General features: G+C 37.3%; 1 protein-coding gene across 2 annotated transcripts in view; it reads right to left on the bottom strand.

The window, feature by feature from the left end:
* Window positions 1-24,096, bottom strand: part of LRRC4C (leucine rich repeat containing 4C) — a 1,209,844-nt gene that overhangs the window by 475,608 nt on the left and 710,140 nt on the right. The window lies entirely within an intron of this gene.

The following is a 24,096-nucleotide window of genomic DNA, read 5'->3' on the forward strand; positions in this document are numbered from 1 at the left end:
TTACTCAGGCATAGGAGAAGCTCATAGATTATTTTTTGTTTTGTTTAAATAATATCAAAATGTTTTGTATACCAAATATGCCCTAAGACTACATACATATATACATACATACATACATACATAAAAAGAGTGACTTGGTCATTGGGTTATGGGAAATTCCAAGGTAAGATTGATAAACTTCATGTCATTTCATGATATGATAATTATCACTTCATAATTATGGTCTAATTCCTTAAACACATAAATTTTCTTTCCCTTATCACAATTGTTTTGGCCTGAAATTTTATGTCGATTTTAGATTCACAGGACTCTTGTAACTAAATTCAACAAAATCAGTTCCTGTGCATCTAAACCATATTGCTTATTTAACACCCTGTTGTATTAACTGGTTTATATTATAAGACCATCAGCTGTAGTGATCCTCTCCTCCCAACCTATAAGGATCATTATGGCAGCAATAAAATATTCCATGGATCTCCTCATATTCCAGGAAATAGTGAGCCACAGAAAACACTTGCTCCTCACATGGAATACTTCCTCTTTAGAAATATCCCCAAATTGCTCACTTATTCCCTACAGCCAACCAAGAACTGTTAAAAGTATTAATTAGAAAGTCTTCCCAGCTTGCCCAAATCTTAACAGAATTTGCAAATTAGATACAGTCCCAGTATTTTCTACTTTTACTCCATAAAATTTAGTCCACTTTTTATACAACTGAACCCTTGCTGAAGCAAAAGGGACAGTGAAAGAGTTCCCTTGCCACAAACTTAGGATAACTCCGGACAGAAATGTCTAAATTGTTGACTCTTCTTACTACATGTTAAAAAAGACAAAACAAAACAAAACACATAGTAGAGCTTATAGTTCAAAAGGGGGTACAGATGGGGCACCTGGGTGGCTCAGTCAGTTGAGCATTCAACTCTTGATATCAGCTCAGGTGATGATCTTATGGTTCATGGGACTGAGCCCCGTGTCAGGCTCTATGCTGATGGTGTGGAGCCTGCTTGGGATTCTCTCTCCCTTTCTCTCTGCCCCTCCCCTATTCGTGCTCTGTCTCAAAATAAATAAATAAACTTAAAAAGGCGGGGAGAACAGAATCCTGAATTATATGTGAGGATGAATTTCAAACCTAAGAAAGAGGCTAAGTAATTGCTAGAGTTGCAATTCTGATATAATTAGTTATCTGCAAAAACACTCAATCTATTTCATTGCCACTATTTCATTATTACAATTTTTTAAAATAACCATTTATTGGTGGTCCAGCTAGATGCTAGGCACCAGTTAAGTGACTTACATTTATCTGATTTATTAATGTGGAAAAAAAGTTCTTCAATGGAAAACTATGTTTTCTCTAGCACACCCTTCTGCTCTTTGATTCTGATGCTGTGGAAGAATTCTACAGAATCTATAACTCTATAAAATATAAATAGCTATTAGAAAAAAATAATCAAATAATTCTTTTCTATAAACACACAAATTTCATCCAGTCTAGCAGAGAGGTTCAGCTGCCTTCTCTGCACACTGTGGAGGAAGCTAGGTTCACCCATATTTGCACATCAATTTCAATACTCCTGATATATAAATGTGTGTTTATTTTGGACTTTGCTTTTTTTTTAAAGATGTTTATATATTTGTTTGGGGGAGGGAAGTGAGAAGGAGAGGGAGAATCCCAAGCAGGCTCCACACAGTTAGCGATGAGGCCGACATAGGACTCAATCCCACAACCTGTGAGATCATGACCTGAGGCAAGATCAAGGGTCAGACCCTCAAGAAGCTGCGCCATCCAGGCGACTATGAATTCTTCTTTTAAATGATTATAATACTCCTGGTTCTCTCAATGATTTGCAAATTTCATAAAATCTTAAGCATCTGTTCATTTTATATGTGCATGAGAGATGTGATTTTATTGCATTTTTTGAGACGATCTTGTACCATTCTTTACAGCAACTCTATGGGACATATACATTGTTAAGTGCATTTTATGGCAAAGGACCCAAGACTCAGCAGGGTCCCATGACTCACCTGAGGGCCACAAACACAAACAGACATTCCTAATTATTAGACACTGTGCCACAGGCTGAGGGTGCAAAGCTAAACAAGGCTGTCTTTATCCTCAAGGTCAAGGAGACCAGGGGAAATCTTTATTGAGTGTTGCCTACATACATGTAAGGTGCTTCCATAGATATCCAGGAACTAAAAACATTTGATAAATCCTCACTATCCAAAACTCACCACTTGCTATATGAAATACTGAACTCAAATAAATTCAAACAGTGTTATACCTCTCACTATCTGAACTCATTCTATAAACTCTTAATAACTGAATTCGAGAATCAAGTAGATTTGTATAGGGAAGGCACTCAATTGCTATCTTTAAATCCTCAAAGTCACCTTGTGAGGTAGGCATTCTTCCCATTTTTACAGATAAGAAAAATGAGGCTCAGTGAAAGTAATGTTAAAAAAAATCACATCACTTTAGAATAGAAAAAGATAGCAAGATCACACAGCCCAATGTCCTCATTTTATAGATAGAAAACCAGGGCTCAGGGAAACAGAGTGATTCTCTGGAATCTTTTATCCAGCTAGGAGCAGGGCCTGCTTCAACATTCGCTGATTCAACCTTCCATGCATCTTTCCACTTATCTGGGACTAGTAATGTAAAAGAATGGGCCACACATCTGTCAAAGCAGGCAGAAAAGTGAGGGGCGAATTATTAAAACTTGCTCAAGAAGGTCCCAAGTTCTCTTTCCAACCTCACTTACCAGGTTATTTATCCATCTAGCTGATCTGAAGTTGGCTGTCTGAATTCATTCCCCTTTTTGGTCTAATATTATAATTGCGTATGTTTGTTAGTCTACTTAAGCAATACCATGAGCTATTTTCAATATTGCAAAAAGGCAGTGACTACCATTCTCCATCATAAGATGAAAGCCACCTAAAAGGCCAAGTGTCTGCGTGACTAGATTTAAATCAGCTGAAGGAGGGAATCATGTTTTCTAATACCAGTCTGGAATGACAGAAGGCTAGATCTTACTGATTAATAAGAATATGGAAAACACATTAAGAATCATCAAATCATGGACTATGTTCAGTAGGAAAAAAATTCAAATTACGAGTTTCATGTGACAGAAAGAAAGCAACAGAAGGGTCTTTGGTGGGGAAATTTGAGGAATCACTTTTCTATATTCTACAGTTGCCCATGGATTTTGAGCACCTCTACAGAAAACAATTGTCCTGTTTTAAGTGACAGCTTTTCACTTAAGTCAGCCTTTGCTCGTGTGTTCAAGCACAAATTTCTACTGTCAGGACCAACAGGACAGGAGTGATTTTCCATTATCCTCATATGCAGAGTGTGGCTGAAAATTTGGGCAGATTTCAGAATCTGTGGCAGAGTAAATTAGTAAATTACTGCTATCCACGTATGGCCCCACAGTCTAGAAACTTTTAGGGGCACACCCTCTTGACAGCTAAACCATAAAATCGAGCAGATTCCACATTCCCTGTTGTTGTTTTTGCAGACCTCATCCCAACTCCTCTTGCTTCCTTCCCCTCCTCTATTTTCCTTTTTATCTTCTACCATTTCATCTTCTTCCTTTTCCTTATTTTCCTCCTCTCCCCTCACACAAGTATTGCTATGAGAAAATTATGATTACAGGTATCTAATGAATAGACTCATACCATATCACCTCTCAACAAGCAGAACAAAGAGAGGCCACCTGTTACTACCATCCTTTAAAGAGTACTATATCACACCAGCAGCAACAGGTCACTTTTTGTTAGGAAAAATGAAACACATTTGTCATTTTCCTGTCCTTTCAGTCATTCTCAACAGGTTTCTTACATTGGGCTGATTTTGTTTCAAGACTTCACACCCTCCAGAGACCTTCCCTTAGGAAATTTACAACCTTCTGTTCCTTTCCAAGTCTTCAAAATTCTAATGGAGTAGTGTACTATGTAAACCTATGCTAATTTCAGTCATTATGCAGATGTCCAAATATCTTGCAGGTTCCACCTAAAAGTGTTATTTCCCTCTAGAGTCAAAGGGACTTGGATGAGCTGTTGATCCCTTTGTTAAAATACAATCCACATTTCAGTAGGCTACCAACTTTATCAAACTTCTGCCAGGAAAGCAGGATTCCCCCTAGAGAAGTTGGTGAATTGAGCAATGTTGAATTACTGTTTGTATTCAAAATGGAGTAGTGGGAAAACATTCCAAAGAAACTTAGCTTTTTAATTAATCATAATCTCCCACCTTTGTGAATTTTAAAATTTTCTGCTTTTGTTTTCATTTAAGAAGCTCTGTTTGGCTACCTCTGAGCTGCCAGGAAAACAGTATAAAAATATTTTTCAGGTGTTGTCCTATATAACCCTCAAGACAACTTAAAAGGATCTTCCTGGAATAAATCATTTTTAAACATTTATAAACTGATGTTTTTTAGAGAAGTTACAAGCAATGACCAAGGCTACACAGTTAGTATTAAGTGTTAGAAGCCAGACCTTACCCAATTTTCAGGTTCATTTCTACTTACACCATATTTTCACTTTAAAAATGTTAGTCTAGATTATATTTCCTGGGCAAGATGGCGGCTTAGGAGGACGCTGGGCTCACCGCACGTCCTGCTGATCACTTAGATTCCATCTACACCTGCCTAAATAACCCAGAAAACCGCCAGAGGATTAGCAGAACGGAGTCGCCGGAGCCAAACCCAGACGAGAGGCCCACGGAAGAGGGTAGGAAGGGCGGCGAGGCGGTGCGCGCTCCACGGACTGGCGGGAGGGAGCCGGGGCGGAGGGGCGGCTCCCGGCCAAGCAGAGCCCCTGAGTCTGGCTGGCAAAAGCGGAGGGGCCTGACGGACTGTGTTCCAACAGCAAGCGCGACTTAGCGTCTGGGAGGTCATAAGTTAACAGCTCTGCTCGGAAAGCGGGAAGGCTGGAGGACAAAGGGAGGGAGAGCTGCTGAGCCCCCTGACAACAGAGCTCAGTTTGGTGGGGAACAAAGGCGCTCGCCAGCGCCATCTCCCCCGCCCATCCCCCAGCCAAAATCCCAAAGAGAACAAGTTCCTGCCAGGGAACTTGCTCGCTCCGCGCAAACACCCAACTCTGTGCTTCTGAGGAGCCAAACCTCCGGCAGCAGATCTGACTCCCTCCCGCTGCCACAGGGCCCCTCCTGAAGTGGATTACCTAAGAAGAAGCGATCTAAGCCTGCCCCTCCTGCCCCCATGCACCTTGCCTACCCACCCCAGCTAATACGCCAGATCCCCAGCATCACAAGCCTGGCAGGGTGCAAGTAGCCCAGAGGAGCCACACCACCCCACAGTGAATCCTGCCCCTAGGAGAGGGAAAGAGAAGGCACACACCAGTCTGACTGTGGCCCCAGCGGTGGGCTGGGGGCAGACATCAGGTCTGACTGCGGCCCCGCCCACCAACTCCAGTTATACACCACAGCACAGGGGAAGTGCCCTGCAGGTCCTCACCACGCCAGGGACTATCCAAAATGACCAAGCGGAAGAATTCCCCTCAGAAGAATCTCCAGGAAATAACAACAGCTAATGAGCTGATCAAAAAGGATTTAAATAATATAACAGAAAGTGAATTTAGAATAATAGTCATTAATCGCTGGGCTTGAAAACAGTATACAGGACAGCAGAGAATCTCTTGCTACAGAGATCAAGGGACTAAGGAACAGTCACGAGGAGCTGAAAAACGCTTTAAACGAAATGCATAACAAAATGGAAACCACCACAGCTCGGCTTGAAGAGGCAGAGGAGAGAATAGGTGAACTAGAAGATAAAGTTATGGAAAAAGAGGAAGCTGAGAAAAAGAGAGATAAAAAAATCCAGGAGTATGAGGGGAAAATTAGAGAACTAAGTGATACACTAAAAAGAAATAATATACGCATAATTGGTTTCCCAGAGGCGGAAGAGAGAGGGAAAGGTGCTGAAGGGGTACTTGAAGAAATAATAGCTGAGAACTTCCCTGAACTGGGGAAGGAAAAAGGCATTGAAATCCAAGAGGCACAGAGAACTCCCTTCAGATGTAACTTGAATCGATCTTCTGCACGACATATCATAGTGAAACTGGCAAAATACAAGGATAAAGAGAAAATTCTGAAAGCAGCAAGGGGTAAACGTGCCCTCACATATAAAGGGAGACCTATAAGACTCGTGACTGATCTCTCTTTTGAAACTTGGCAGGCCAGAAAGAATTGGCATGAGATTTTCAGGGTGCTAGACAGAAAAAATATGCAGCCAAGAATCCTTTATCCAGCAAGTCTGTCATTTAGAATAGAAGGAGATAAAGGTCTTCCCAAACAAACAAAAACTGAAGGAATTTGTCACCACTAAACCAGCCCTACAAGAGATCCTAAGGGGGACCCTGTGAGACAAAGTCCCAGAGATGTCACTACAAGCATAAAACATACAGACATCACAATGACTCTAAACCCGTATCTTTCTATAATAACACTGAATGTAAATGGATTAAATGCGCCAACCAAAAGACATAGGGTATCAGAATGGATAAAAAAACAAGACCCATCTATTTGCTGTCTACAAGAGACTCATTTTAGACCTGAGGACACCTTTAGATTGAGAGTGAGGGGATGGAGAACTATTTATCATGCGACTGGAAGCCAAAAGAAAGCTGGAGTAGCCATACTTATATCAGACAAACTAGACTTTAAATTAAAGGCTGTAACAAGAGATGAAGAAGGACATTATATAATAGTTACAGGGTCTATCCATCAGGAAGAGCTAACAATTATAAATGTCTATGCGCCGAATACCGGAGCCCCCAAATATATAAAACAATTACTCATAAACATAAGCAACCTTATTGATAAGAATGTGGTAATTGCAGGGGACTTTAACACCCCACTTACAGAAATGGATAGATCATCTAGACACACGGTCAATAAAGAAACAAGGGCCCTGAATGAGACATTGGATGAGATGGACTTGACAGATATATTTAGAACTCTGCATCCCAAAGCAACAGAATATACTTCCTTCTCGAGTGCACATGGAACATTCTCCAAGATAGATCATATACTGGGTCACAAAACAGCCCTTCATAAGTTTACAAGAATTGAAATTATACCATGCTTACTTTCAGACCACAATGCTATGAAGCTTGAAATCAACCACAGAAAAAAGTCTGGAAAACCTCCAAAAGCATGGAGGTTAAAGAACACCCTACTAACGAATGTGTGGGTCAACCAGGCAATTAGAGAAGAAATTAAAAAATATATGGAAACAAACAAAAATGAAAATACAACAATCCAAATGCTTTGGGACGCAGCAAAGGCAGTCCTGAGAGGAAAATACATTGCAATCCAGGCCTATCTCAAGAAACAAGAAAAATCCCAAATACAAAATCTAACAGCACACCTAAAGGAACTAGAAGCAGAACAGCAAAGGCAGCCTAAGCCCAGCAGAAGAAGAGAAATAATAAAGATCAGAGCAGAAATAAACAATATAGAATCTAAAAAAAACTGTAGAGCAGATCAACCAAACCAAGAGTTGGTTTTTTGAAAAAATAAACAAAATTGACAAACCTCTAGCCAGGCTTCTCAAAAAGAAAAGGGAGAGGACCCAAATAGATAAAATCATGAATGAAAATGGAATTATTACAACCAATCCCTCAGAGATACAAACAATTATCAGGGAATACTATGAAAACTTATATGCCAACAAATTGGACAACCTGGAAGAAATGGACAAATTCCTGAACACCCACACTCTTCCAAAACTCAATCAGGAGGAAATAGAAAGCTTGAACAGACCCATAACCAGCGAAGAAATTGAATCGGTTATCAAAAATCTCCCAACAAATAAGAGTCCAGGACCAGATGGCTTCCCAGGGGAGTTCTACCAGACGTTTAAAGCAGAGATAATACCTATCTTTCTCAAGCTATTCCAAGAAATAGAAAGGGAAGGAAAACTCCCAGACTCATTCTATGAAGCCAGTATTACTTTGATTCCTAAAGCAGACAGAGACCCAGTAAAAAAAGAGAACTACAGGCCAATATCCCTGATGAATATGGATGCAAAAATTCTCAATAAGATACTAGCAAATCGAATTCAACGGCATATAAAAAGAATTATTCACCATGATCAAGTGGGATTCATTCCTGGGATGCAGGGCTGGTTCAACATTTGCAAATCAATCAACGTGATACATCACATTAACAAAAAAAAGAGAAGAACCATATGATCCTGTCAATCGATGCAGAAAAGGCCTTCGACAAAATCCAGCACCCTTTCTTAATAAAAACCCTTGAGAAAGTCGGGATAGAAGGAACATACTTAAAGATCATAAAAGCCATTTATGAAAAGCCCACAGCTAACATCATCCTCAACGGGGAAAAACTGAGAGCTTTTTCCCTGAGATCAGGAACAGGACAAGGATGCCCACTCTCACCGCTGCTGTTTAACATAGTGCTGGAAGTTCTAGCATCAGCAATCAGACAACAAAAGGAAATCAAAGGCATCAAAATTGGCAAAGATGAAGTCAAGCTTTTGCTTTTTGCAGATGACATGATATTATACATGGAAAATCCGATAGACTCCACCAAAAGTCTGCTAGAACTGATACATGAATTCCGCAAAGTTGCAGGTTACAAAATCAATGTACAGAAATCAGTTGCATTCTTATACACTAACAATGAAGCAACAGAAAGACAAAAAAGAAACTGATCCCATTCACAATGGCACCAAGAAGCATAAAATACCTAGGAATAAATCTAACCAAAGATGTAAAGGATCTGTATGCTGAAAACTATAGAAAGCTTATGAAGGAAATTGAAGAAGATTTAAAGAAATGGAAAGACATTCCCTGCTCATGGATTGGAAAAATAAATATTGTCAAAATGTCAATACTACCCAAAGCTATCTACACATTCAATGCAATCCCAATCAAAATTGCACCAGCATTCTTCTCGAAACTAGAACAAGCAATCCTAAAATTCATATGGAACCACAAAAGGCCCCAAATAGCCAAAGGAATTTGGAAGAAGACCAAAGCGGGAGGCATCACAATCCCAGACTTTAGCCTCTGCTACAAAGCTGTCATCATCAAGACAGCATGGTATTGGCACAAAAACAGACACATAGACCAATGGAATAGAATAGAAACCCCAGAACTAGACCCACAAACGTATGGCCAACTCATCTTTGACAAAGCAGGAAAGAACATCCAATGGAAAAAAGACAGCCTCTTTAACAAATGGTGCTGGGAGAACTGGACAGCAACATGCAGAAGGTTGAAACTAGACTACTTTCTCACACCATTCACAAAAATAAACTCAAAATGGATAAAGGACCTGAATGTGAGACAGGAAACCATCAAAACCTTAGAGGAGAACGCAGGAAAAGACCTCTCTGACCTCAGCCGTAGCAATCTCTTACTCGACACATCCCCAAAGGCAAGGGAATTAAAAGCAAAAGTGAATTACTAGGACCTTATGAAGATAAAAAGCTTCTGCACAGCAAAGGAAACAACCAACAAAACTAAAAGGCAACCAACGGAATGGGAAAAGATATTCGCAAATGACATATCGGACAAAGGGCTAGTATCCAAAATCTATAAAGAGCTCACCAAACTCCACACCTGAAAAACAAATAACCCAGTGAAGAAATGGGCAGAAAACATGAATAGACACTTCTCTAAAGAAGACATCCAGATGGCCAACAGGCACATGAAAAGATGTTCAGCGTCGCTCCTTATCAGGGAAATACAAATCAAAACCACACTCAGATATCACCTCATGCCAGTCAGAGTGGACAAAATGAACACATCAGGAGACTATAGATGCTGGAGAGGATGTGGAGAAACGGGAACCCTCTTGCACTGTTGGTGGGAATGCAAATTGGTGCAGCTGCTCTGGAAAGCAGTGTGGAGGTTCCTCAGAAAATTAAAAATAGACCTACCCTATGACCCAGCAATAGCACTGCTAGGAATTTACCCAAGGGATACAGGAGTACTGATGCATAGGGGCACGTGTACCCCAATGTTCATAGCAGCACTCTCAACAATAGCCAAATTATGGAAAGAGCCTAAATGTCCATCAACTGATGAATGGATAAAGAAATTGTGGTTCATATACACAATGGAATATTACGTGGCAATGAGAAAAAATGAAATATGGCCTTTTGTAGCAACGTGGATGGAACTGGAGAGTGTGATGCTAAGTGAAATAAGCCATACAGAGAAAGACAGATACCATATGGTTTCACTCTTATGTGGATCCTGAGAAACTTAACAGGAACCCATGGGGGAGGGGAAGGGAAAAAAAAAAAAGAGGTTAGAATGGGAGAGAGCCAAAGCATAAGAGACTGTTAAAAACTGAGAACAAACTGAGGGTTGATGGGGGGTGGGAGGGAGGAGAGGGTGGGTGATGGGTATTGAGGAGGGCACCTTTTGGGATGAGCACTGGGTGTTGTATGGAAACCAATTTGTCAATAAATTTCATAAAAAAAAAAGTTAGTCTAACAATTGGTCCAAGTTGGACTTGCCTTATATAAACACATATAAATATTTATGTTTTACATAGAGTGAGATGCATCAAAGACAGTAATGCTCCATCTAGGATAAATGAGGAGGTTCCCATTTAGCCTTAACCAATTATATCTATGATGCTCATACAACTAGATTAAGGGCAAAGAGTACAATTGAGATGTATTCAATGATAAAGTCAGATTTTTCAGATGGAAGGAGGAATGCAAGTTGACATTTCCTTAGATGCACTCAGTCACTGTGGCCTTTCCATATGCCTGAATCAAAGAGCTAGTATCTCTCAAGAAACTAAACTACATCATTAAAATAAAGGGAGCTATCTTGTAGTAGACACTCGGCCAAGACAAGTATCATCTTCTTTATGTGTTCTACATTTAATAAGAAGGGCAAAGGTTTTGAAGCCCAACAGTGGGCAAATGTGGCTTCAGAACCCTAATACAGAGTTCATAACACCTACCCTTCACCCCTGCCCACCATCCAGGCTTGATATGAGAATGAAAATATCTGCATTTAAGGCTGCAGTGTATGGCTCAAATAGGACTCATAAATAATTAGAACTCTTATCTCCTCATTCAACACCAGGTCTGTCTTAGGGATGTGTGCTAACAAGGGGCAAATTCTCTGGATCTAATTGTGCATTTTGTCACAAGATTTTGTTAATTGTGCAGAATATAATACAAGAGCAAGGGTTAAGGGAAGTCAAGATGCAGTCATTCCCTCTTGATTCCTAAAGACCAGAAGACACTGACACTCCCACAAGGTTCAAGCCCTGGTATCAATAAATGCTATCACCTCTTGCCCATTTGACCAGCCCCTTTGCAAACCTGACAGTTGCTGTGGATGTACCATTCACTGCGATTATTTCCAAAAGTATGTATTTTAACCATTTGAGTGTGAACACATAACTTATAATAAAAGCCAAAACAGAGACACTAATGCTAAATACAGAATCTTTGCAAATTATATCCCAACAAATAATAAATTTAATAGAGAATCATGAGACCTAAATTGCTAACCATAAGGAAGAGGGAATATATCATCTTCTAATATTATTTTACTGAACATAAATGAATAAAGGGTTCTTTTATTGCATTTGGGTCATCAGCATTCCAAATCTCAGTGGGGCTTTTGACATAAACATATAATCAAGAGCTGAGTTATTATTTTTATAATGATAATATCTTAGCTGGTGCCTTCAATCAGAAGCATGATAAATAATCACGATTCATATAACTCAATAACTGATGTGTTAATTCATCGATTTCAAAAAAGGATCTGATGCCCTTGTATATCACTCATTCATTCCCACAGTCTATTTTCTAATAAATTTTGAAACAAAAATCTAAGTTTAAACATGATTGTGGTACTCTAGTCAGATGTTCAAGTCCAACCTTCCTAAAAATGCATCAAAATATGATGTGCGGTACAGATGATTAAGTCACATCCAACTGTTTCAGCTAGGTTTTCAGGATAAGTTTGACTTTAAGGAAAATAATGTCTGTTTTTTTTTTCATTCATTCATTTTTGGGAAATCAAAGTAACATTATAATCATTTATAATCATTATAAAGTCATACAGCCTTATGTTCATTCCAGGTTGTCAGTCACTGACTTTGTTGCCTTCAGATACTTACTCTGATTTGTCTCTTCATATATAAAAGGATATTCAACTAAATAATAAATAAATTTGAACTAAATAGTGGTATTTAACTAAAAGGATTGTTTCAGAATTAAGTGAGATAACCTAAAGAAAGCAAAAGCACTACTTCTGACATATAATAAATTCTTAGTGAATGGTAGCTATTATTTTTCAGTGAACTGAGACATTTTTGAAATTCCTACCAAGTGTTATATATTCTATTAGGCAACATCCAGATGACATAGATGTCAACTATGACCCTGTCTTGTCACATACAACCCAACCCCAAATCCCATATATAAAGAAACTAGAGCATTCTCACAGAGCAGTAAAGAAATACACATTCCAGAGTCACACATTTATTTAAGTTTTTATTTAAACTCAAGTTAGTTAATACACAGTCTAATATTAGTTTCAGGTGCACAATATAGTGACTCAACACTTCCACATAATACCCAGTGCTCATTACAACAAGTGCACTCCTTAACCCCATCACCTATTTTACCTATCGCCCCCACGCCCCTCCTCTCTGGTAATAATCAGTTGGTTCTCTATCATTAAGAGCTTGTTTCTTGGTTTGCATCTCTTTCTATTTTTTTTCCCACTTGCTTGTTTGTTTTGTTTCTTAGATTCCTCATATGAGTGAAATCATATGGTATTCGTCTTTCTCTGACTGACTTATTTCACTCAGCATAATACTCTCTAGCTCCATTCATGTCATTGCAAATGGCAAGATTTCATTCTTTTTTATGGCTAAGTGATATTCCACACTATCTATCTATCTATCTATCTATCTATGTATCTACAACATCTACTTTATCCATTCATCAGTTAATGGACAATTTGGTTATTTCTATAATTTGGCTGTTGTATATAATGCTGCTATAAACATTGAGGTGTAAGTATCCTGTTGAAATAGTGTTTTTATATCCTTTTGATAAATACCTAGAAGTGCAATTGCTGGATGGTAGGGTAGTTCTATTTTTAACTTTAATCTGGTAGAAAAAATGAATAACAAAGCATCCATATTGGAAGCAAGTCCACCGTGGGCAGCATGTGAGTTCCACAGCCTCTCTCAACATCTGTAGCTGCCCAATGAATGGAGGCTCACATCCAAATGATTAAATACTTCAGAGTTAAGAATAAAGCTAACAAAATCTTAACAAAGCTATTTCATTATCTTCCAAATGGACTAAATGGTCATTTTCAAAGTCAGAACTCTCAGGTGGCTTGGCATTTTGTACTGGACTGAGGTGGCATAGGAAGAGGCAGCTCTTGCCGCCCAACCCCCTCCCTGCAGCCCCTAGTATCTTCCTACCCCTGTTAAGTCTAGGATTATAGGAAGGGCCTCATCTGCATGCATGTCAACATTTCAGCTAACAGTTCAAGTTCCAACTACATACCTTATACGAAGCCACCTTTCAGTTTATAGATATATACTGCAGTAGAGATATCTGCTCTTAGGAGGACCCACCAAGGGATGAGACCCATGCAAACACTAAAACAATGAATTTGAGTAGGAATTCCAGATCTCAACTAAGACTAAGACTATCTAAAGGATGGCTGGGGAGTATAAGTGGGACCCTCTCCTTAACTCTATGAAATCTGTGTCTACAAAAAGAATTAACTGGGGAAATCCTGTTTGGATTTTTTTTTTTTTAAGTGTGGAGCCCAGGGAAGAAACATCTCTTGCCTGAGTCGAAATGCAGAACCAGGGCTTTGGAGCCAGACCAAAGGTTCGGATTCTGTTATTTAACAATTAAGTAATCTCAGGCCAATTATTTAGCCTTTATGCTTTGGTTTCTTTGTGAGAAGAAAATGGTAACATTTATTTCATAGTATTTGTGTGAGGATTAAGTGAGGAGTTAATATACACAAAGCTATTTAAAAAGTACCTAGGAGAGAGTATGCATTGCATTAAAATTGGCAATTAGCTATTACTATCACTGTTATTGGTAGAAAGATTGAGAGAGACCCTGTTTGTAGTGGTAATAGTAATAAGGTGCTAGCTCTGAAATAATTTAGTAATTCCTAAAAATAAAATGCAGTAAAGTTTTTATTGTCTTTTTTTTTTGTTAGTTTGGAATAAGGGTCACTTAGATAACATTTATTTAGCTAGAATACAAGCCCTTATTTTAGGTAAGTAATTGTGGTATGAATTTCTGATTCTGGCCACAAAAAAGGTTAAACTAACCTAGTAACAGCTCCCATTACAAAACAGATAGAAATGTTGAATATGAATCTAAGAAAGAAAAAAATAGGTACACAGCACCAAAGGGGAAAAAAACAGTGAAGGACAGACTATCAGATGTGAGAAATTAAAAAAGGAAATTTAACTAGTAGTATGACCTAAATAAAATGATGCATTTCTCAATAGATACAGATGAAAGGCTCTAGCAGCAGAGGAAATCTCTAAAAGCCTGAAGTTACACAACTGTATGTATTATACCATTTCTAAATTTGAATGCACCTAATAACAGTAACATGGTCCTAAAATATATAAAGTTAAAGGAGATAGAACTTTCAGGGAGAAATAGACAATTCCATAATCATAGCGGAAAATTTTAACATACCTCATTTATTCACATATAGAAAAACATCAAGAGGATGGTAGAAATTAAGAAAAATAGGGACAGTCACTACAAAAGAAGCAAAGATTCTCAGCAAAACTAAAACTAGTTCCAATTCTCTTGATATTTTCTGAGTAAAACATCAGGTTTAGAGAGGATTTAAAGCTAATGAATAAACTTAACCAAGTGACAGAGAACACTTTACCCAACTAAGTTATTCATGTAGGAATGAAAAATTATACTTGATATTATGAAATATTTAGAACTGAATGACACTGAATACTGTATATGTTTAATAGTTAAGGTGTGCAATGACATGACTATCTTTCGTGACAATTTAAGCCTTAAATGTGTATATTATAAAAAATGTATATTATATTATTGGACTTTGCATTTAATGAAAGAAACTAGATTTTTAAAAAGGAGATTATGAAAACAAATTGGAAAGAAAAGTTTGGGATCGATGCAGAAATTAACAAAAACAGTAACATTTGCAGAGAGATCACAGAAATTTTAAGCAAAAGTAAAGCTGAAAAAAATAAATAACAGAAAGGAAACATTTGTAATAACTGAGATAAACAACACTAAAGTCATAGCTGAAACAAGTTATAATCAGAAATAACATTGAAATTTAAAAATTGTAGTAGAGTACCATGGATAATTTTATGCAAGATATTAGAAAACCTATTAAAAGAATTTTAAGAGCAATATTAAATGCCAAAACTGACTGAAGAATACTTAGGAAACTTGAACTAACTAAAGTCTATTAAATAAATTGATTTGGTAGTAGGTAATATGCCCTTCACTCCCTTATATCCTACTCACCTCATCACACCCTTACAATTTCCCCAATCCACACAAAAATCAAGCCTAATGATTTTATAGACAAATTCTTCTAAACCTTCAAGGAACTGGCACAAATTACCCCCAAAGAACTGTATTCAGTAACAAAAGTTGTTCTGTTTGGCAGTTTGGTGAGACTGATGATTTGACTTCTGGTAGGGTGCTTTTAATTTGACTCAATAATGTTTCTACAAATGAACCATGTAAAATATATTCAGTAGATCAAGGATATAAGTTAATTAATGTAGATTCCTGAAACCTCCCACCCACCTTTTTTTTTTACTTTAGGGGAAAAGAAAACACAAATCAAAAAAAACAACTGGTGGTTTCAGTAACTTCTATAAAATAAAGAAGTCACAGGTTAAGAGGAACCCAGAGCTCTATTTTCTTTTACATTATGAGGAGTAAGTAGGAGTGGGAGGTACACTTAAAGAAATACCTGCTGCCCATAGGGAGATAAACCCACATTCTATTTCCTGTTATGTTATAAAGTTTATGTACCATTTCAGTGCAATGGGTCTTACCAAAGCCTACTATGATTCTTTCAGATAATCTCCACATCTCTTATCATACCTCCATCCAGACACAGTTTGAGAAAACTGAAATAAACCATTCACAGAAAGACAAATACTGCATGATCTCACCTGGATGTGGAATCTAAAATGGTCAAACTCATAGAAACACAGACTAAAGTGCTGGTTGTCAGGGGCCAGGTGGTGGGGAGAAGGAGAAGTTATTGGTCAAAGGATACAAAGTTTTATTTAGGCAAGATAAATAAGTTATGGAGATCCAATGCACAGCAGGATGACTGTAGTTAACAATCCTTCAGCGTATACTTGAAATTTTCTAAAAGGGTAGATCTTAAGTGTTCTCAAAGTTAAAAAAAGAAAAGAACAAAATGAAAAACAGAATACAACAAGATGAGGCGATGGATATGTTAATTACCTCGATTGTGGTGATATTTTCACCATGTAGATACACATTAAAATATCAAGTTGTATATATATTGGGGCCCCTGGGTGGCTCAGTTGGTTGGCTGGCTCAGGTCATTATCTCACAGTTTGTGAGTTCGAGCCCCGCATCAGGCTCTGTGCTGACAACTTGGAGCCTGAAGCCTGCTTCTGATTCTGTGTTTCCCTCTCTCTCTGCCCCTCCCCTGCTCACGCTCTCTCTTTCTCTCTCTCTCTCTTTCTCAAAAATAAATAAACATTTAAAAAAATTTAAATATCAAGTTGTATATCTTAAAATATATAGGATTTTTATTTCTCAAGTATACCTCAATTAAAAAAAAAACAAGCACTACAGGATGAGGAAATAAAAACAACAACAACAAACCAAACCAAAGGGAAACAAAAATTTATTTATACCACTGGTGAGAGTATAAATTATTTCAAACTTTTTGAAGAGCAATTTGGCAATATGAAGAAGTTGAAGATGCTTATTTTCTATAACAGTTCTGGTATTAGATATATAACCTATGGCATCATCTTTCAAAGCGCTGATTACAAACCATTAAAAGATTGCCAATTCAATTTAGTGGGTCTTTATCCACTTTAATTTATTCAAAATAGAATACAAAGAAAATAGAATACAAAGTACCACAGTAAATTTTGTTCGTCATATATATATAAATAAATATATGTAAATAAAAATATCTATATCAATCGATCGATCTATCATCTCCCTCTCTGTGTATATGTATGTGTGTTTAGAAAAGGTAGAGGTAAGTAAGTATCTTTCCATATATAGATATGTGTGCTTATGTGCAAGGCCTGTGTCCCAAAATAAAATATATTTCTTTCTATGAATTATAGTCCAGTAAGTTTAAATACAAATTTCCTGGAGAAACACCCCCACATAAGCACAGTGAGACATTTTTTATAACCATGAGTAATGGTAAATAATTAGATGTCCTTCAATTTAAAATGGGCAATTCATAGTATGCTTATATAACAGAACACTATCATTAAATAATCAAAATAAATGAACTAGCTTATCATGAATCACTACACAAAATTTCATAATACTGAGCACAAAAAGCAAGTTGAAAAAGTACTCTATAAAATTTATGTAAGTGAAAAACAAAATAATAATATATATCCCTACAGATATATGGAGTGAAGGAATACAAATATACATGGTGAGGATACACACATCCTTCAGGAAACTAGTTCCCCCTAGCCTGGTTATCTTTATCTGGTAAGGAAAGCAGATCATGACTGGAGTAACGAGGAATCAGCTGTAACTACAAAATTATATTTCTTTCCAAAAGACAGACATGAAATAAATCTGATGATATTGCACTAACATATACCTGAATGTTTGCAATGTCTCAAAAGTAATTTCTTAATCAAATTAGATCAAATGACTTACAGAACTGCTGTGTCAAGAGGAGTAATACAACTAATTATAATTATAGCATCTGTATTTAAATGCACTTAATAATGCAAAAGAAAAACTGGTATCTCCCCAAACACATTCAACATATGCCCAAGGTTGTTATGGGTGGATCAAGATGGAATCACTTTAAACTGAATAGAAAAAAATAATAATAATAAGATACTGGAGTGAACTTCCCAACTACAAAATTTAGACTCTAGAGATTTTGAAAGAGATGGTAATCAACTAAATTTCTTTTAGCTAGGGGTAAGTTAAAATGACCAACTTCCTCCTGAGGTACTTCTCATATTTGTGTGATACTAACTCCAAAAATATTTAAGTAAGTATGAAAATGCTAAGAATGGGGAAACACCTTCAACTCACATTGTCATCTATGGTTTTTGCCAAATACTTAACTTTCCTTTAGGCCAAAATATTTGCCACATGAATGATTCTAGTTACAAATGCAGACTATTTAAAAAGTGTTGGCAATCGCCACAGAAATCAGACATTAGCAAAAATAATTATTTTTCAAACCACCACTATATGTTAGGGCCAAAGGCACTTTTTAAATTAACTATTTAGTATTTTTACACAAACACCTTACCTACATGATACAAGGAAAGTGAACAAACTCATAAATCAGTTTCCCCATTCTAGGAAAAGATCAATTAGGAAGCAGAAACTCATGCTCCCTATCCCAGCATTTAACTATGAATACTGTATTTTTAAAAATGTAATTAATTATATCTTGGAAGCTCACCCAGCCTAGTAAGAAAACCAACATCCCACCAATTAATTATATAAACTCAATTGGTCAGTGAACTCCTTGGAACTTAGTTCCTTATGGTGGACAAACTCTGAAGTGGACTCCTGGGAGTCAAATCTTTGCAGAACCCACTTCCCTTGACTGTGTGGGCAGGATCTGAGACTTACTTCTAGCCAACAGTATATGACAAAAGTAATGGGATAGTCACTCGGTGTTTTCAGAAGACTGTATCTTAGCAGATTCTAATAAGAGATTCTCCCACTGGCTTAAAGTTGTAAGCTTCCATATTGTAAGATGGTCCATAGGGGGTTGGTGAGCAGACATGTAGATGGACATTTTAGTGAGCAACTGTAGTGTCAAGTAGGAGCAGAGGGCCCTTAACTGATAGCAAGTAACAAATGGGGACCTCAGTCCTACAATCACAAAGAATTCAGCCCCAATCCTTGGACAAGGATTCTGAGCTTCAGAAAGGAACACAGCCTGACCCACACATTGACTACAGTCTTGTTAGACAATGAGCAGAAGAACCACTTAAGTTGTGCCTAGACTTCTAATCCACAAGACTGTGAGATATGAAATGTATGCTGTGTTAAGCACCTAAGTTTGAGTAATCTATTATGCAGCAGTAGACAACTAAAATAATTCCCTATCTGTGAAAAAATTGGGTTCAGAGGTTCTCAATTTTGAGTGTGCATAACATTACCTAAGTCCTTTTTTTTCCTTTTTAAACAAATACACAGGTCTTTACCTCAAAGTAAATGACTGATCAGAATTTTGAGAGATGAAGCTGAGATAGAATACTTTTTAAAGATTCCCAGGTGATCCTGATGACATTGACCTGATCCTTAAGCTCATTTCTAGTTATAAATATGTTTATAAATGACATTTGACACCCAAAGCTTTCTACACTTAATTCCTCTCATTTCCTTGTACAGTAAGTCACACATGGTATTTGCTGTAGCTCCAGAGACCAATTTTAAAACATGGGAATGGCTGTGCTTAATAAATATATCTATCTTTGGCCATCTTCCAAACCAATATGTCATCAACTACTGTGTGGTCATTTACTTTCCCTCTTGAGACAGAGAGAGAGAGAGAGAGAGAGAGAGAGAGAGAGAGAAGAGATAACACGCACACCCATTTTAAATGACCTACATGCACAAAGTGACTGCAAATGAAGTCTGGAGTAGGGATGGAAACAGGCCTTGTCTCTAAAATCAGAACTTTCACTTCCATCCCAACTCCTACTAGGCAAAATTCTCACATTTTCTATTTTTTGTACCAACACCTGAGCAAAGCTCTGTTGCTCCCTATCATCAATCTATAATGAGAGAGGAAAACACAGGTAAGGAGAGGAGAAACTAAGCCTTGGAGAACTCTCAGCTATAAAGTTCGATCTTACTTATATTTTAAAAGTAATGGCCCCATGGAATAGAAACTAGAGAGTTTTTCCTCCCTCCGTTCACTTCTAATTTATATTTGTCCCAAGCCAAGGTACTGTGAAGAAAAGTTGTAGAAGCTATGGGGCTAGATAATTGATTTTCAGTTCTTGTCTTCAAAAAAGAGGAATAACAGGAACAGACAGAGCATTAGATGGTAGCTTTATAAGGGCATGTGCCTCAGTTTTGATCCTTGGTTTAATGTGCTAACCTCTATGCCCCTGGTTCAAGGCTCTATAGTTGTTGTGTTTCTAAGGGCAAATACAAATACTGAATAAGTGGTTCATTCTAGGTTGCCCTTTTTTCAAATGGGGTCAAACTACTTTTTGCAGATTTTCTTGCAAGTGATTTATTATATTGCTGAAAAAATGAATGAATGAATAAATGAATGGACTCATTCTCCTTTTTTCCTAATCATCTCCGTGCAGAGTTTGTAAGATCCATTAATCATGTACTGGGCTTGAATGAGTTTTTAGGACTTCAGAAGGCAGCCTGCTTGAGTTTTAAGCAGAATTTTCCTTTTATTAATGAAATAGTAAATCAAAAAAATGTTGAAAAAGGAAAAGCAAATAATTTGCAATCTCATCTTCAAAGTCAAAGAGTTCTCAGAGACTTATTTTTCCCTGCTCTTAGATACCACGTCAGTGGGTCTGGGTTTGGGAATCCTTAGATAGCTCATGTTTCAAACAGAAAGCCTGGTGGGGTTCTCTTCTCTTCTCTCTTTCTAGCACTATTCGTCACCCCCACCCCAAGTCTTATTACTCTTTTCTGTTGAAGCTGTCTTTGGAACAAAGATTGACCTTTAATTAGCACTTGTGTGCTTCCAAATAAACAACATACTTCATTGTATTTCAGTCTCTTACTCTCAAAAATTCTTAATAATAACTTCATATGGGACTTCACATTTCAAATTCTGATTGGGCCATGCCACTTGGCACTTTGACTTGTACTTCTTTTTTTATTTTAGAAATACTTATGTTTAATCCGAATCTCTACTGGCTAAACTTACTTTTCTAAGTATGATGCACAATCTAATATATCTCCCCAGGATATTGTGTCTTACCATTGAACTTATTATAGGAACAGTGGATATGATATCTCGTCTTTTATAATAAACCCAACCAACCACATCATATTCTCACTGCCACTAGAACATTTAATTCCTTTGATAATAGTTTTAATTGTTGCTAAGAACAATATTTCCCAGAGCTCTTCATTTCCATCACCAGAAAAAATATGTGTTTATTTCCTTTTCCAAGAGCAACCTTTTCCCCGGGGGGGGGGGGGGGATTACCTTAAAACCACACAAGATGTATTAAGCATTCTAAGGAGTGGAGAACAATAAACCAAATTGAGAAGTGAAATCTGGAATATACAACCACATACACTAGATACAGACTTTCCTCTTACACTCCAGTGCCCCCTCATCCATAATGAAAATGAGTGCCTTGGGAAATAAGACAAAATTTCTCCACTTTGGGATTTCATGTAAGTGATCTAATTGACACATAGTAAATCCCTGAGAAGGCAATGTAGACTTCTCTCCCACATTTGCATGTGGTCCTGCAAATGGTGAACATCAGTGGGAGGAAAGTGTTTCTGAGGATGACCACATTTGCATCTGACCAATTCAAGCATCAAATTTTAGGTGGCTACATTGAAGGTATTCCAGAAATTTTGATCAATTGTTTTTTCCCATTTCTGAAAGCATAGTATCGATTCTGCTTTGCAGAAACAAAACAAAACAAATACATGCATATGTTGAAAAACTATCAGCATCAAAATTACAGGATGTGGGGACAATCAGGAAATACGTCAATATTTCAGTGGTCAGTTTGGTCACTTACTTCTGTGAACCTCAATCTACCCATCTACGAATCTGGAAATTGAATTAGACCAGTGGTAACGAGCTGTTTTTATAAGCACTGATACAGGGCGAAAATGTGCATGGACTTGCATTTGCAAGAAAGGCATATGTATACCTATCCCTATACCTACTGGCTCCTATTTCTATTGCCCTATTCATTTATATTAATATCTTTAGGACACATAACATCTGTAACTGAGACTGATGATTATTTTATTTCTAAATTGGAGGGTTTTTTTACCAAAAAAAAAATCAGAAAATGTATTAATAGTCTTTGAAATAACATCTAAGAATAATAATAGTTACAGAAGATCCACTGATATACAGGGTGTAAGGTAAGGGACATGATTTAGTATTAGAGTTTAACCACACAAATAGGATTTTTAAATTCCCAATTAAGAGATTGGTAAGCAGGTGGAAGAATGTTGCTTCTACCATTTCAGCTCCTACTACTCTTGACTGATATATTTTGTTGCAGCAATATTGGCCCTCATTCCTTTTTATATAACATACAAGGTAATTTCTGCCTCAGGATCTTTGCATTCTCCTCTGTCTGGTGCTCTTTGACCCAATACCTCTGAACGGCTCATTCATTCATTCTTCTCTTTATTCAGTGTATAATCACTGTCTCTGAGAGAAATCCCTACCTCCTTATATACTTGCCTCCCATCCATCCTTGTTAATAACATTACCCTATTTTAATTTTCTCATAGTACTCATCACTATCTAAAAATAATTAAGGCATATTAATTGCCTGTTTCTGTTCAAGAATGTAAATTTTCCAAAGGCAGAGATTTTATCTTATTCACATCTCCAGCACATAGCAAGTGCTTATTAAATACTGGTTGAATGAAGAAACAGGTTTCTTTCTTGTCCCTGAGATTACGTCTTAGACCAAATTTCAAGAGAAAGTAAGTCATTAGTTGCTCATCACTGAATTATGTGGTTCTAAAAGAATACAAGAGGATATTAACTAGCATTATATTTAACATATTTACTCTCTTATTGATTTCCCCATTGAAAGTGATATTATAGACATACCTACTTTGAGGATGAGTTCTTCCCATGTCATTCTAACTTTAGATAAGCTCCAGGATTTTGACAGGACAACCATTTTTTTTTTTTTTATTAAAAAAAAATTTTTTTTTTCAACGTTTATTTATTTTTGGGACAGAGAGAGACAGAGCATGAACGGGGGAGGGGCAGAGAGAGAGGGAGACACAGAATCGGAAACAGGCTCCAGGCTCCGAGCCATCAGCCCAGAGCCTGACGCGGGGCTCGAACTCACGGACCGCGAGATCGTGACCTGGCTGAAGTCGGACGCTTAACCGACTGCGCCACCCAGGCGCCCCAGGACAACCATTTTTAACATGGTAAATTGGAAATGTCCACATTGCACTATTTTTCTAGGTACACAGACCTCCCTCAATATCCCTTAACAATGGATTTCTCATCTCATTCTTGGGGTTATATAGTTGTGAAAACAAGCAAACATCACAAAATGCAAGAGAAAATCAAGCATGCTTTTAGTCAGGGGAAGAAATCTCAGATACATCATGTTTTCATTAAAAAACAGCCAGTTTGTGATATAGTGGCCAGGATTAGTAACACTTAAAGCAATACTCAGGGATTCTTACTTTCTCACCTCACACAGTTGCCTGGCTATTTCGACAATTCACTTCATATTTGAGCTCCAGAAATGTCCTAGTTTAGTGGAGGCATAAAAGAAACTACTTATGGACGTCTTAAAAAATAAGAGTCAAGCCTATTATTTAAAAAAATATACATTAAAGAATAATCGACATACAATAATGTATGAGTTTCATGTATATGATATGGTGATTTGATATATATATATACACTACAAAATGGTTACAAAAATAATTCTATGGCCATCTGTCACCACACAAAGTTGTTACAATATTAGTGACTATATTCCCTATAGTGTGCATTGCATCTCCATGACTTATTATATAAACTGAAAGTTCATACCTTTTAATCTCCTTCAACTACTTTATCCATCCCCATCCCTGCTCCCTCCTGTGGCAACCATCAGTTTTTTCTCTGTGTCTATGA

The sequence above is a fragment of the Prionailurus bengalensis genome, chromosome D1, assembly GCF_016509475.1.
Source record: "Prionailurus bengalensis isolate Pbe53 chromosome D1, Fcat_Pben_1.1_paternal_pri, whole genome shotgun sequence".
Taxonomy (NCBI): domain Eukaryota; kingdom Metazoa; phylum Chordata; class Mammalia; order Carnivora; family Felidae; genus Prionailurus; species Prionailurus bengalensis.